Genomic DNA, 14,155 nt, shown 5'->3' with positions numbered 1-14,155 from the left:
GAACGCTCGTCCTTCCCGGGACGGAATCGACTGTTCTCCCTCGCTCTCCCGCTCTCTCCCTCTCCCTCGGGCTCCTCCACCCTTCTCCCTCGCACCACGTCCCTCTTTCTCCGGCTTTCGCCGATGTTTCTCGCGTACGAGATTTTTCCTTCGCTCTCTCTCTCTCTCTCTCTCTTTCTCTCTTGTCTTCTCATTTGCGCTCCCTCGGTCGACTTCCGGGGGGCGGGAGAGAGCTCCAGTGTAGAGGGGGCGCGGGGGTGGATCCACTCGACCCCCTCCCACACCCCTAATCGGCGATCGCTACACCGGCATCGAGATAGAAGTCGGGAAAGCTCTCCGATGCGACGCTTATCCGATCAACTGACCCCCGGCAACCTGTAACGCGGAAGATCGCGCGCCCGGATTTTCGGCGATCCTACCGGCGCGTGCGGCGCGCGATCCATGGATCACAGGGATCGCGACACGCGCCCCGAAATCGCGGCCGCCGCGGTGCGTTAGAGCGTAGAACGGTGCGACGCGTTTCGCGAGGGTTTTCAGAATTTTTTTGAGGAGAAACAGGTGGGACGATCTTTTTGAAATTTTTTGAATGTTTCGAAGCATGTTTCGGTATGCAGAAAATGATTTTTCTACAATGATTTTTCCGGGTGAACTATCTGTGCGGCGACCGCGAAGTGAGTCGGCCGGTGGTAGCTGTTGTTCTCCGAGGATGCTAAGATTCAGAGCGACTTTGGGAATTTTTTTCGTGGGAATGGGTCGGTGGATCTTTTCGAAACTTTTCAGACGTTTTAAAGAATGTTTCGGAATGTGGAGTATATTTTTTCTGGAGCGATTCCTCCAGGTAAATTACTCTGGCGGTAACCGCGAAGCGACTCTGTCTTGGTAAAGTCTTCCACGAAATGCTGCGAATAAGGTGAATTTTGAGAATTTTTTCTGAAGAACCAGTTCGAAGGATCTTTTTGAAACTTTCCGTGTATAATAAAGGATGTTTTGGAATGTAGATAAGAATTTTTCCATTCTCAAATACCGCCTGCGTTCGAAGCCAGAGCGTGTTGTTTGCAGCTACCACGTATTAAACACGTTTAATCTCATCTGCAGTTAATTTAGGCTAATATACCATTACAGATCAATAAATCCAACCTTCCTAATCAAACGTAATAAGAATCCATATCCGCGATCCGCCAACAAGCTATCTACGCCATTAATCTATACTAAAATCTTGATTTCGCTGTGTGAAGCTGTAAACGAGCATCCGCAGTCTATTAACCCCTAAACGGGCTGCCGCGGCTCGCTTATGTCATACTATAACAGCGTATCGCTCCCTGGACCCATGGACTTCCCAAACAATCCAACCCAAAAAGTCAAATCAAAGAAAACTCATTTGGACCTGGTTCTCACGTCAAGCAAGCACCCTTAAAAATGCGAAGAAGACTGGAATAAAGCGAAAGAATAAAATATCAGCTGACCCGCATTAATAGATCAGAGACGAAGGGTTAGGTCTACACCGGAATATCGATCGCTGGGATTGTGAGAATTTCGGGGCCGCGTAAAACGCGAGCGACGTGTCGCGTGGCCCCGCGGATCGTCGGTTCGGGCTGCGGTGTCGATGGTGGATCTCTCGATCGTGTTTCAAAGCGGCCGGGGTATTGTCTTACGGGTTTCGGGGCCGCGCGTGAAACAGTATCCGGCGTGCGCGCGGCCGGTTCATTCATGCGGCCGGCAAAAAAGCGAGATCCTAATTCCCCGGGGCGCATTGTCTGGCGCAAACGAGGAAAAAAGCGGGCCGTGGACCGCGCGGGCTCGCGGGGTGGGAGGTTCGCGGTGTGGTTTGCGCTGGTGGGGGGCCGAGGCACGGCGTTGAGATTCGCGCGGCGGTGGGGGGTCCCGGAGCGACCGCCCGCGAGTGGGTTGGTCCTTGGGACGGTGGGCGTGTCCGACGGGGGCCGACGGCGACCGAGGATCGCCGAGTCGGGGCTCGCGCGAGGGGAACGCCGAGGCCGGTGTTTTCGTTCGCCTTAGTTCCGCGCCGGGTGCCACGACAGTCGCATCGCTTCGAGTTTACGTGCGCGCGCGCGCGTGCTTCACAAGCCTCTCTCTCTCTCTCTCTTCTCTCTCTTCTTTCTCCGTTTTCGCTGCTGGTTTCCCCTCCCCGGGCGAGAGGAGCGCGGTTACAGAGATATATCGCATACTACATCATCGAGTACGCAAAACGAAGAAATCCAGCCCGATCGTTGGCGGACCGCGCGGGGTTCGATATCTCTGTTTCTCACGGATTACCAATCTCTCGGGTTTCGTGCGAGGCCGGATCTGGAGCACACGCGGCCACCCGAGGACGCACCAGAGGAGAGACAGACGGTCAGTTATCAGACGGGACCCGGATCCAACGGAACCGGGGAACCGCAACCCCACACGCCGAATCTCCCTACCCGCCGGCCAAATCTCGAGAGAGCCCACGATGTGCTGTGTGTGTGTACAGTGCAGTGTCTTTTACTTCTGCTTCGTCGACTTGGTGCTAACGAAAGTGATAACGATTTTATAAACACGCCCACCGAACGGTACCACTCTTCTACGCTGCCTGGCGAGACCCGCCGGCTCCTTATCGCGACGCACCGCGACACTGTGATATCTAAAGAGGTAAGCGCACCTGCGAAGAGATCGAGAGATACGTCGCCGTGCACTCTCTCTCTCTCTCTTTCTCTCTCGGACACGAATCTTTTCTGACGCGGTTAGGGCAACCCGAGGGTATTGCGCTTGGCTCCTGTTGCCGCCCGTTAAACACTCGTCCAGGGGCTTTGGAGGGAATTGTTTGGTTTTTTGTTTTCACCCCTGCTGGGAAATCGTTTGGGCAGTTTTCGGAGATATAGTGGTGGTAGTGGTTGAATATGATAATTATTGTTAGTCTCAGTCATCTTCAAGATGGACCATGTATAGTCATTTTGATGATTACGATCACGTATCTCTTGCGACCTCGGAAAACCGTGGCTGTCAGGATAAATCGATAGCTTTTCGGTTCTATTTTTACCGCCGTCGATCTTGATCGCGCCGACTTGAAATTTTCACGGAATATACTCGAAACAATGTACTTTAAGATAACATCAAAATTTTTAATCCTCTTCGATCCATCTTCTCGAAATTCACGTATGAAAGTGATCTCTCGGCGATCTCGTCTTTTGCGAGTGTACGTACGGTGTATAGTTTGACTTAAAGTGCTGTAAAACGGCGAGAAAAAATCATAGATATAATTTCTTGGGCTCGTTGGAAAGCGGAGACTTCAGGCTTCGAATCCTCGTTGGCTCGAGTCCCGGGAAAAATTTTTTGAACCCCGCAGGAGCTTTCGAATTCGTGGAGTGTCGAAAAAGACACTATCTTCGCGCGATTGCCGGTTTCGTAATGCGAAAGTGCTTCATTAAAAAATCCACCGGGTGTATTCGAAAGCGCAGACTTTGCCCTTTAAAATGAGCCTGGGTTCATCATCCTCCGATAGTTTTTCTTAGAGTTACACTATATTGAATGTCATGCTAATGTCGACATTGCGGATGCGGTAGGATAGGAGCGGTAGCCTCCTCACTAAAAGTGCTATAAAACGGCGAGAAAAAATCGCAACTCAATGTTCTTGTGCTCTGCGTAAAGCTGAAACTTCAGCCTTCGAATCCACGTTAGTTAGACTCCGAAAAAGATACTTTTCATTTCTCCACAGACTTTCGAAGTCGAAACACTTCCGAAAATCGATAGCCTCCACTATTTCGCCTACTGCGAACTTTATAAACATCATACGGCAAAACAACTTACGGCAGTTTAAAGCGCAGAACTCGCGCTTCAAAACGAGCCTAAGTTCATCGTTCTCCGATTTTTTTCCACCGAGTTACATCACGTTGAAGAACCTCTTTCTCTACTTCGAGATGTTCTGTCGTTAGGAAATTGCCTATTTTCAACAGCTCCGTCGAGTTAGGTTTCCGATTATGACAACTGTGTCTTTCAGAAGTACATCTGTGATAGTGTGTCGGAAAAGTGTCAAGTGTTAGCCTAGACTGAGTTCAATTCAAATAGAAACTGTTCGAGTTGATTAGAAATTTCGTGGATAATAGCGTCGTGGTTTTTTCGTTGGGAATTCGCCTAAACGCGCATCATGGCCGCCGACGGTTGTGTGCTTGGGACCGCTGAGCACGCGTGTGGGGCCGTCCGATCGTAAATCGCGAGCGAAATCGAGTTCGTAACGAGCACCGGCGACGTTCTCTCGATAAGTGTTACCTTGTACCGGAGTGTGCTCGCAAACCTTCCCGGCTATAGTGTTTCGTGCGACGGGGAGCTGGTTTGCGCGGCCAGGATCGGTATAGCGCGCGGAAAATCGCGATTCTCGAACCTGGAATCGGCAGTCGACCGCGAATTCGATAAAACGGGATAGAATTTACTCTCGCCGTTAACTTGTCACGGAGACACCGAGCTAAATATGCACTTTTCACTGCGCACAACTTTTACAATGCGGGAAATCGCGTTCGCGAGTCGAACGTTGCGATTTACATGCAAACGATCTTGAAAATACCGGCTCTCAATTTCTCCTGGAATTTCAATCGAATTCCCACCATCTTTGGAGTTCTTTGACACGGCGTAGGGAATCCGAGACGTTTCCGAATCAACATTTCAATCGGTAAAAATTGATTTTATTTCGAATTTTATTTCAAAGAATTTTCGGTTAATTATGCAATCGAAATCATCGCACGATTACTGTACATTGTGGATTTTTGAGAATGGGAAGTGGCAGTTTCTCTTCGGAGAGATTGATTCGATGACTCCTGTCAGTGACAGGATGGGAAAAGCTTGATGTATGTTCAGTACGGAATCTGTCATCGATGGAAAAATCGCAGTTGCATCCTCGCGGTGCAGTTGCAGTCTGCTAGGGAAAGCAGTTGCGTCTTGATCGATTAGGATGGCTACTGTAGGTATCTCGGTTCGCTTTGAGCATGGTTTAAGTAGACCTGAATCATTGTATTTGGGAGAGTGTGTATAGTCATTCTACGTGAGAAATATTTGCGTAATTTCTACGGTTCAGTGAAATTGTCAAATCTTACCTTCGGACTGAATTGTTTTACATTCACTTAAACATCAAAAACCTAATGGAAACTATGTCATTATATTCGGGAGAGCGTGTCGAATCGTTCTACATCAGAAATACTTGTTTACCGTCTACACCTGAGCCGCAAAAACATTTCGAATCCCCCCTTAGCCTCTCGCAGCAGAATATTCGACTTTCTGTTTGCCATTGTACACACCATCGAACAAATGCAGTTCAAACATACTTGAAAAAGTATCGTCATATTCGGGAGAGTCTACGAAATCATTCTACGCAAGAAACAGTGCCATACCTTTCGTAGTTTTTTCACAAAAAATTCCCAAAGCTCCCTCTAACTATTAAAGCTAAAGCAGTTCACTTGTCATCTTTAAAGTGGAATATCTTAAAAACTAAAAATGACAGAAAAAAGCGGTTTTTAGGTAAAAATTCAGCTGTGAAAATCCTGTTAGAACAAGCTATAATTTTCCAGAATAGAAATAGTTGATAATGAGAGAACGCGATGAAAAAACGTGGGTCCGTGGGTTCCGTTCACCGTGGGTCCCCATCCCTCTGGTCGAAGTTAGGCTCGTTTGGCAGTGTGTTGGTCTGTTTGGCAGCGTAGTTTTTGCGATGGCCAGGGTTCGTTGGCTCTGGAGAGAGCCGTCGCTCGCTGTATCAAAGGAAACTGTTGTCTCTCGAAGCGAGAGGGACGGGAAGATGGCGCCTGTTCACACTCGACGGACCGTTTCGCTCGTATTTTACTTTCTCGCCTCGCCGTTGCTCTTACAATTAATATCCCCGGAGAAGAAGAAGAAGAAAAATAACTGTCCGATATATCGCTCAAAGTCCTCGGAGTATAAACATGATCGTCGAGACTGTTGGTGGAAATTGGATAGAGAGCGTCCAGTTTTTCCGTCGGATCGGGTTGCAGGCGGCCAGTTTTCCTCCGGGGAAATTAGAGACCGATCGTCGAATAATGACTCGTTACGCTCGATTGCGCAACGAACGGGGACCGAGGGGGGCCGACGAGACCCGACGGGCCCAGGTAGCCGGGCCCAGAGGCCCCGCTGAGCGTCGCGTCGCTTTTCGCGAGGCCCCGAGCACCTTTGTTCCTACGAGCGGCCCCGCCATCGCAACGATGTCCACCGACGCGGAAATTTCGATTTCTCGACTCCCCGGGCCCGAAAAGGAAATCGCTGGGCCTCACCGGAGACCCTCGGCAACCTATCCCGACAGACAGCAACAAAGTTTCTTTGCCCTCGAAGCTAAATGTCTTAACCCCTCAGGTCTCATGACTTTTGTCGACAATTCGTCATAAAAAGTGAATATTCTGCCGTTACTGATTACTTAGGGTAGTTGTAGTTTTGGTTCGAGTCGAGAGAGCTGACAGGAATTTATTTTTGCTCGAGTTTGACCGGATTCGTTTGAGCCAGGACAATGGGCTTGACTACACAATTTCTGAAAGACTGATATCAATTTTTGAAGTTATTTAAATTTTAGATATACATATTGTATGAATAATTGCATTTATTAAGTCGATCGTAACAATGAACAATTGTAGCATTATTTTAGCAAGTACTAGTAGCAAAATCTTGGCTGAATTTTATAAACTTTATTTGAGGTACCTAGGCATTGTACTTTGTACCTCCCACGCAGTTCTTCTAAATTGTTTTCAATTTGTTTCTTCATGGTGTGACAAACTTTTGGCTGGTTGTTTGAATTTCGCGGTATTTCGAGCGTGTACCAATCCGACGATCTTCCGCCATCTTGTGGACTGTGAAATTATTCTGTGGAGTGTTTAAAGAGACGCGAAAGTTTCGAACTTTTCAATTAAACATTTATATTCATATTCAAACATGTGAGAATGTTTAAATTTGTTAATCTAGGAGATTCATAATGTTAATAACAATGATTTTTAAGAGGGTTGTTGTATCTTCGAACGTCGGGCTCGGACAGGTGTCCGTCGGACAGGAGTAGGTGTGCTCTGAGGTCCACTTTTTCGATTAGGTGTCTTAGTTTAACTATAATTACGTTATACAGTGCCTACTATATCTTGAATCGTACAGAGCTAGTTCATTTTTATAATATCACAAAAAAGGAAATAGTTCAGACAACTGTGATTACTAAACAAATTGCATAAACATTTGAATCACTACATCGTATTTTATAATCTCTCTTAATGGCACTATCTAAACTCAAATATTGGTTTATCTGTCGTTAATTTCCTCAGGAATCTACGAATTTCCATAAAAATCAAAATCTGCCATTTTCGGCGGGGGTGGTTTTTTGTAAATTCTATAAGTCGCGCAATTTTCGTCCAAAAAAATCGTTCGAGGTCTCAAAATGACCGTCAAACAGTCCACTATAACTCCTACTAACTCTCATCAAAATCGAAATCCAATTTTTTCCATAACAGCATTATTTCGCAACTACTCTCTGTAGCTCGAATTTTCGTAAACGCTCTCAATGGCGAAATTCCTATAAATTCTGTCAGTGGCGCAATTTTCGTCTAAAAAAGTCGTCCGAGGTCTTAAAATGATCGTCAAATCATCGACTACAATTTCTGCCGAGTCTCATCAAAATCGAAATCCGACTTTTTTTACGAAAGCAGTTTCTGTGCACATACTTTCGTTGACGGTCTCGGTGGCGGAGTTTTTATTCGAAAAAAGCGTCGGAGGGCTCAAAATGGCCGGCAGACGATCGACTATCGTTTCGCAACGATTGTTTCGTGGTTCGCGAGAAACTCTCGCGATGGTTTTCGAAGGGAAAAGCGGCCGGTCGCGCGTCGCTCCCTCGCGAAAGGGAGGGAATATTTGCGCCGGCGTTCCTCGCCGCCCATAATTGCCAATTTGCAAGTATAATAAACGGCCGTCGGTTTCTGTTTTCATTTATTAACCGCGAAATGCCTCCGCTTATTAGCGCAACGATGCATTCGAAGCCAGCTCGCTCGTTTCTTCGCGATAAACATTCTTTTCGCCGGGCGAAAACGCTCGAGCTCCGCCGGACGCCTCCGTTTTCGAGCGTACGCAGACTTTCCAGTGGAATTCCGTCGATCTTTTACGTTCCTCTATTTTACTTTCCTCGAATCGATCGGCGATACAACCCTTTTTCCATTTTTTAAACACCTTTTGATCGTCATACGATCTTTTCGATTCAGTCGATCGAGGCGGACCTCACCTTCGAGATTTTTCCTGAAGACAACTGCAAAATTTATGGCAACAAAAGTACCTGGGGCTCATTCTATAGTCAGTATAGTATCGCAAAATATTTTTTAATTTCAATCATAGTCGCTTTTTCTTACGATTTTACAAACTATTTCACTCAAGTGTATGTTGCTGACGAATCGTCGGCAGAGCACGGTTTGCGATTTTTTCCAGGAAGAACTATACATTGCACGAGGATAACAGTTTTCTAGACTTGTTATGCTATAAATCTAGTATACGAACAATTTTTTCCACTCGACAGTTGTTCAATTTCAACTACTTTATAGTAACTTTTTCCCGTAAGTGCACGCCTCGATCGAATCACCTGGATCGTTGCTTTCAGAGAAAACTGTAGGTACTAGCTACAACAATGAATCATTTTGGGGGTCATTCCATTGTAAATTAAGTATGCAACCATCTTTTGAAATTTAATTTTCACCAAATTTTCTCGTCGCTACCGAACAAACACCGAACCTCCCCAAACTCGGGCGGTACCGTCGCTGAAATCGCCATAGCAACCGCAAAAATGCACGAACCCTGAGCAAAAAAATCGTGTCGTATACTCAATTTCTAGTACAAAAAATCCCAAAAAGTTTCATTAGCGTGCTCAGTCCAGTTTTCGCGGAAAAAAATCACGAAAGCGGCCGAGTCCCGTCCGCTCGGTCTCGCGCCGGCAGTTCTATCGCTAGAAAGTAAATAATACCTTAAATGCAAGAGCGCAGAAACAATTACGACCAATATTAAACTCGGCAATATTCAACTCGGCGTTGGTTGTCAGAATGTCTAATTTCGATTCGTTGAATAATATTCATTTCGCCGGAGCGGCGAGATTCGCATCGCGTCGCTCGGATCTCTCGAATCTGTAGCCAGTGGAAAGCCTCTTCGTGACAGAACAGATTATTAACGCACAAGCAGACTGCGTGTCTTTGTGCACTTATGGCACGCGCAACAGAACCTCGCAAACTCGCCGCGAGCACGTACTACAATCGAAACGGAGAGTATTTCCATTCAATTTTCAACGCCGAAAGAATTAGATCGTTATTGCCGCGCTTTCGATCGAATTCATCGCTCTCGTTAGACCGGTGAATCGCTGTTTGCACTTTTACCGAACCAGTGATCCCGTCGATCGCTAGATCGTTGCTGTTTCGCGATCGAAATCGATCAATTAAGCTAGCAGAAAAATGTATGTGTCTTGGATTTATTTTCAAGCATTAGAACGCGGCCATGTGGAAAAGGAAAATTAATTCAACAATTAAGTCAGTATGTTCTCAAATGTACTTGGTAAGGTAACAAACTTATTTGAGCAGTTAGAAATGTATTTAAAGCTCACAGAAAAATAAAATAAATACATAATGCTGCCAGAGTAAAAAGTCCTTAACAGAAAAATTCGATTAAAAGTGTACACATAAATAATAGTTTTGAAATAAATAAATGAAGCTACAACGGACAAAAAATTCTGACAAAACACAAAATTCTGAAACATTACGCCCATCGAAAAGTTGGAAAATAAATCAACACCCAGCCTGATCGTTAGAAATTAATTGTTTAAAAAATAGGCAAGTTATCCGCATAAAATAAAATAGAAAATACAAAGAGAAAGAGGGAATTGATCGTGCTAAAAATCGACAAGATCGACGTACTCGCCGAACAGGGTGAAAATAATTAGACAAAATAGCAGAGGATCGGAACGAAGCTCGAAACAGAATAAAACTGAGCGAAGCGCGAGGACAAGATAATAAAAAGTGGGAGGGGGGGATCAGCGGTCGGGTCCTCGCGATAAATAATCGAATATAAGTGTCTCAGGATCTACTAAAGTAGCCTGGGGATAGCGAGTCTGCTCCGAAAGAGTCCGCATTTCGATTTTCTTTTTCATTTCCATTGGAATCGTAAAGTTTGACGTTCCTCCGCGTTAGGTCCACCTCCGGTTGGTTCCTCTTTTAGCTTCGAGAGAGGCCTCGAAGGGTATCGTGTTTCCCCCTCGTGCCCGTGGTGTCTCGTGGAAGCTCGATCGGCCTCGATCCGACGGCGGGGATCGAGCAGGATCGAGTGAACACGATCGATCTACGCGCGTGCCACTTTCTCAGTTTTCGGAGGCTGTTGTCGATGGAAAACGCGTGCGACCGTGGCGATTGCCGATCGAAACTCGATCGGATCACCGTGGATCGCTGCCGTCGGCCACCACCGACGGCGAGGCCGCGCTGGATCGATCTGTAGATCGTGTAGATCTCGCGCCTTTCGCTTATCTCGCCGAATTCGCTGCTTGCCGACGAACACCGATCTTTCGCAATTTAATAGAACAAGACCGTTGCAGATATCGTTCTGAAAGTTTGTGGGCTTGTTCGGCCATGTTTCGAGACTACACGGTAATTTTTTCAACTGAAAATATTCATTCGTTTCGAAGTTACAGTCAAATGAGCGAGCACGATTTTTTCACCTTGAATTAAATGGAATTTTCCAGTTTGACTGTTCGCAGCAGTTGAAAAAATTTTTTTCGCGACTGAAACCAACCCGGATTTCTAGTCCAGAATCTCCTCTTCGTGGCCAGTCAAAAATCGATTATGTACGATTTTTTCTTTCCGTTTTATGGCTGTTTGTTGTCCGAGGAGTACCGCTTGTTCCAAGAGAGTTGGACGGTTGTGGGAATTTTTGTGCAGAAAATGGTGAATTACGTTGCTGTATGAAACCATAATCGGTTGATTACAGCCTCGTCGAAGCGAACAGTTCGAAGTTCGAACCCTCGAAAAATTCCCCGAGCGCTGCGCTTATCGGGAGATTCTTATCAGCGAGTCCCGAGCAACAATGCTATTTTATTGAATCGCGTTACAGGCCGCGACGTAACCACTCTTATCGACTCGTATCGACGTCTGTCGCTTCCACCCGGACAAATTTCGGAGGCCACACTTTTTCTGAAATCTGCTTGCTTCTCCAGTATTCGCATAACTGATCCTTGCACCTCGGCAAAAATTCGAGAAAATTCGGAAACACTAATTTCTACAGTAAAGTATTTTCCACGATATTGTCTACAATTTATTATTGTTCTTCCTCTGTTTTCCTTTTCGTTTAAACTCTAAGAACTTGTGCATAGAATTATGGCGAACCATGCAAAATTATGAAACGGTGCATGAAGTTTTAAACAGGTGTTGTAGAAGGGGGAATACTCGTATTTTTCTGATGCGTTCTTTGTGTGGAGAATTTTAAAGGACGTTCGAAATTTTGGCGTAGCGAGGCCCGGTTACGTGATCCGCCCGAAAAGTTCCCTCCATCGAGGCGAGCCGTTCGATCACGTATCGCTGTTACTAATCTTATCGACGTCCGTTAATCGATTGTTGTCGGAGAGCGGCGCGATGCACGTGCGCCACCGAAAATCACCGCCGACTCGTGGCACGCGAGATTAACTTTGTCAACAGCCTTCGAATCTCGATCAAAGTTCGCGAGTCTCTCGATATTCGCTCGAAGATTCTACACAAAAGCCTACGAGCTCCGCAACCGCTCCATTCAATTATAAATTATAATAATTCCAAACTTTCCGTTCGGAAAATATCCCACATTTCGCTCAATCTACATGGCCACCAAACATCGTCCACATCGGCCGTCATTTTGAGAATGTTCAATAAACAAAAATTCCATCTTATAGCCAAAGAATCGACGAATCTCATGGAAAAAATTTCGTGTCGATATCTCTTTCCTCTCCGTGTCAAAAAATTCTCAAAATTTTGCAAATATTCTCACCTCGAGGGGCAAAGAGTCTCGCGAGACTTGGCTTATTTATTTATTGCAGCACAGGGATCGTGAAATTTTTCACCTAAAAAATTACTGTCCTCTAGCTAAAGGATCAACGAATCTCCTGCGAGAAAGCTCATGTTGCTATCTCTTTCCATTCGACGCAAAAAAATTCGCGAAGATGAAGTGACTCTCGATTCGGAAAAGTCCCTCGAAGTGGTCATTTATTTACTTTGTTGAACATCTCGCGTGTATCTGGCGGATCGATGATCCCGAACGGATCGAGATCTGTGCGTGGTGGTTCTATCTCGAATTCTGGAAGCAAATCGTTCCCGGGTTCGATTAGTATCGCAGATCGAACGCGACAATGTCGTAGGTTGTTCGACGCGGATTCCGAACGGGCGGGCGTACGGCTCGCGTAACCTTCGAAAATCGTCCGATAGTTTTCGGTTATCGGCTCGAACGGTCTTATCTCGATCGCCGGACTCGTCCAGGCCCACCTCACGGTTCCGAGGAGTGATCGGTCGAAAATATCGGGCGAGCTAATCTCGAGAGTGCTCTCGACCACGATTCACGTCACTCGTTTTCCTGTGACGCGCTCACGGGATCGATCGGGCGGCCTCGAACGTCTTCGAAATCGTGGAAAACACTTCCAACAATTCTCCGGGATCGTTGCTTCTATTTTAAAAAAAATTTCAGTATTCCGACTCGACAATGTCTCTGAGAGCATTCGTTTCGACACTTGCCTCCTCTTTATATCACTGGAACGAAATATTATTTCGGAATATGACAAACGCCGGTCGAATTTGCGTCAAAAGAACTGCTAATCATCAGTTTTTGATTACCGTCGGAGGACTCCTTCTGGTCGGAACAGAACTGCTCAATAGCATGTTTAATCGATAAAAACGATAAAAGTGCGGGTAACTTATATAAACAATGCGAGAACTATATAATTGCATATATGGTTGGGAAGCTTGATTTTTTTGTGATTTTCTGGCTCAAATTGCAAGTCGATACCTGCTCTCGTTCGAAAGTTACAGTCCTCGATAGATTTTGTGAAATTCGAACTTTGACCCCCTCTCCCGCTTGACCCAGGCAAGCTATCAAAAAATTACTTGGTGGAGTCTATGCCGGACCTGTAGGGCTACCAATTTGCAAAGTTTAAAAAGAATTGGGCGCGGACCTTAAAATCCTTGGTTTGCGGTGTCCGGGTCAGTGTTGACCCCGTGTTAAAAAAATTTAGAAATAAAGATTTGAATCGATGGCGAATCTATGGGGCTTCAATGTGTAAAATTTGAACGATACTAAACGTTGGTAATTGCACAGAAAGTGCGCGCACGAATCGAATCGAATTAAATTCGATCAAATCGATGATCGAACCTCGGGGAGAAGAAATCGCGGCGAAATGTGAAAGAGCGATATTCGCTGGCGTTAATCTTATCGGTTTCTCGTGTATATCTTATCTGATCTTGTTTTCGAGTATTTTATTTGCCTTGGACACACAATTTTGGAAACGGAACGTCCGCAGGTATACTTTGTGGACGCTCATGGGGAGATTACTTGTGGCGTCCGATTCGTTTCGAATCGCGACGGATTTCTTCGGAGCACTGTCTTGCTCGACAAAATTTTTTGGAGGCGTCCACACATTTTCCAATGAAATTGTCTTGCTTTCAAAAAATTTGAAATTGATTATCTTAATTTTAAATTCAGGTCTCATTCGTAGCCGTCTACAACAAACACCGTTAAACCCAGCTCGGTATAAAAATTGACATACACTACTAAATCATTCCCGAACATACTGCAAAAAGATTTTTAACCCTCCATCGTCTAGTCTCCCAGTAAAAAACTCCCTAAGAGACCCTACTTTTCGTAACGAATTTAAACCAAAATAAAAGACTTTGCTCAGAAATCGTCGTTAATTATGGCAACAGGGTGTCGCAAAAATTTGTACACAAGAAAACAGAAGAAATAATTCCATCCCTTGAAATCATGGTATCCGACTAAAAAATTACCAAATATTTTGCCTAGTTCGATCGAATTGGTGGACGATCGGTCCGGGAAGCGTTGGCCTAATCGCGGCGTAGATAAGGGCTCTCGGTCCTTTTCCCGTGAGATCGGGGCAGCGCGAGGATTGGCCGATCGCGAGATTAGGGTCCCCGGTTGTTCGGTTGCGTCATCGATGACCTTG

General features: G+C 45.7%; 1 protein-coding gene across 1 annotated transcript in view; it reads left to right on the top strand.

Annotated features, from left to right (window-relative positions):
- Positions 1–2,026: 2,026 nt before the first annotated feature.
- LOC143358809 (uncharacterized) overlaps positions 2,027–14,155 on the top strand; it is a 76,074-nt gene continuing 63,945 nt past the window's right edge. The window contains exon 1 of the mRNA XM_076796284.1: positions 2,027–2,631. The gene's annotated coding sequence lies outside the window, so the exon portion shown is untranslated. The remainder of the gene's footprint in view (positions 2,632–14,155) is intronic.

Source organism: Halictus rubicundus, chromosome 11 (assembly GCF_050948215.1).
Source record: "Halictus rubicundus isolate RS-2024b chromosome 11, iyHalRubi1_principal, whole genome shotgun sequence".
NCBI lineage: Eukaryota > Metazoa > Arthropoda > Insecta > Hymenoptera > Halictidae > Halictus > Halictus rubicundus.
This window is presented reverse-complemented; position numbering and strand designations above follow the sequence as displayed.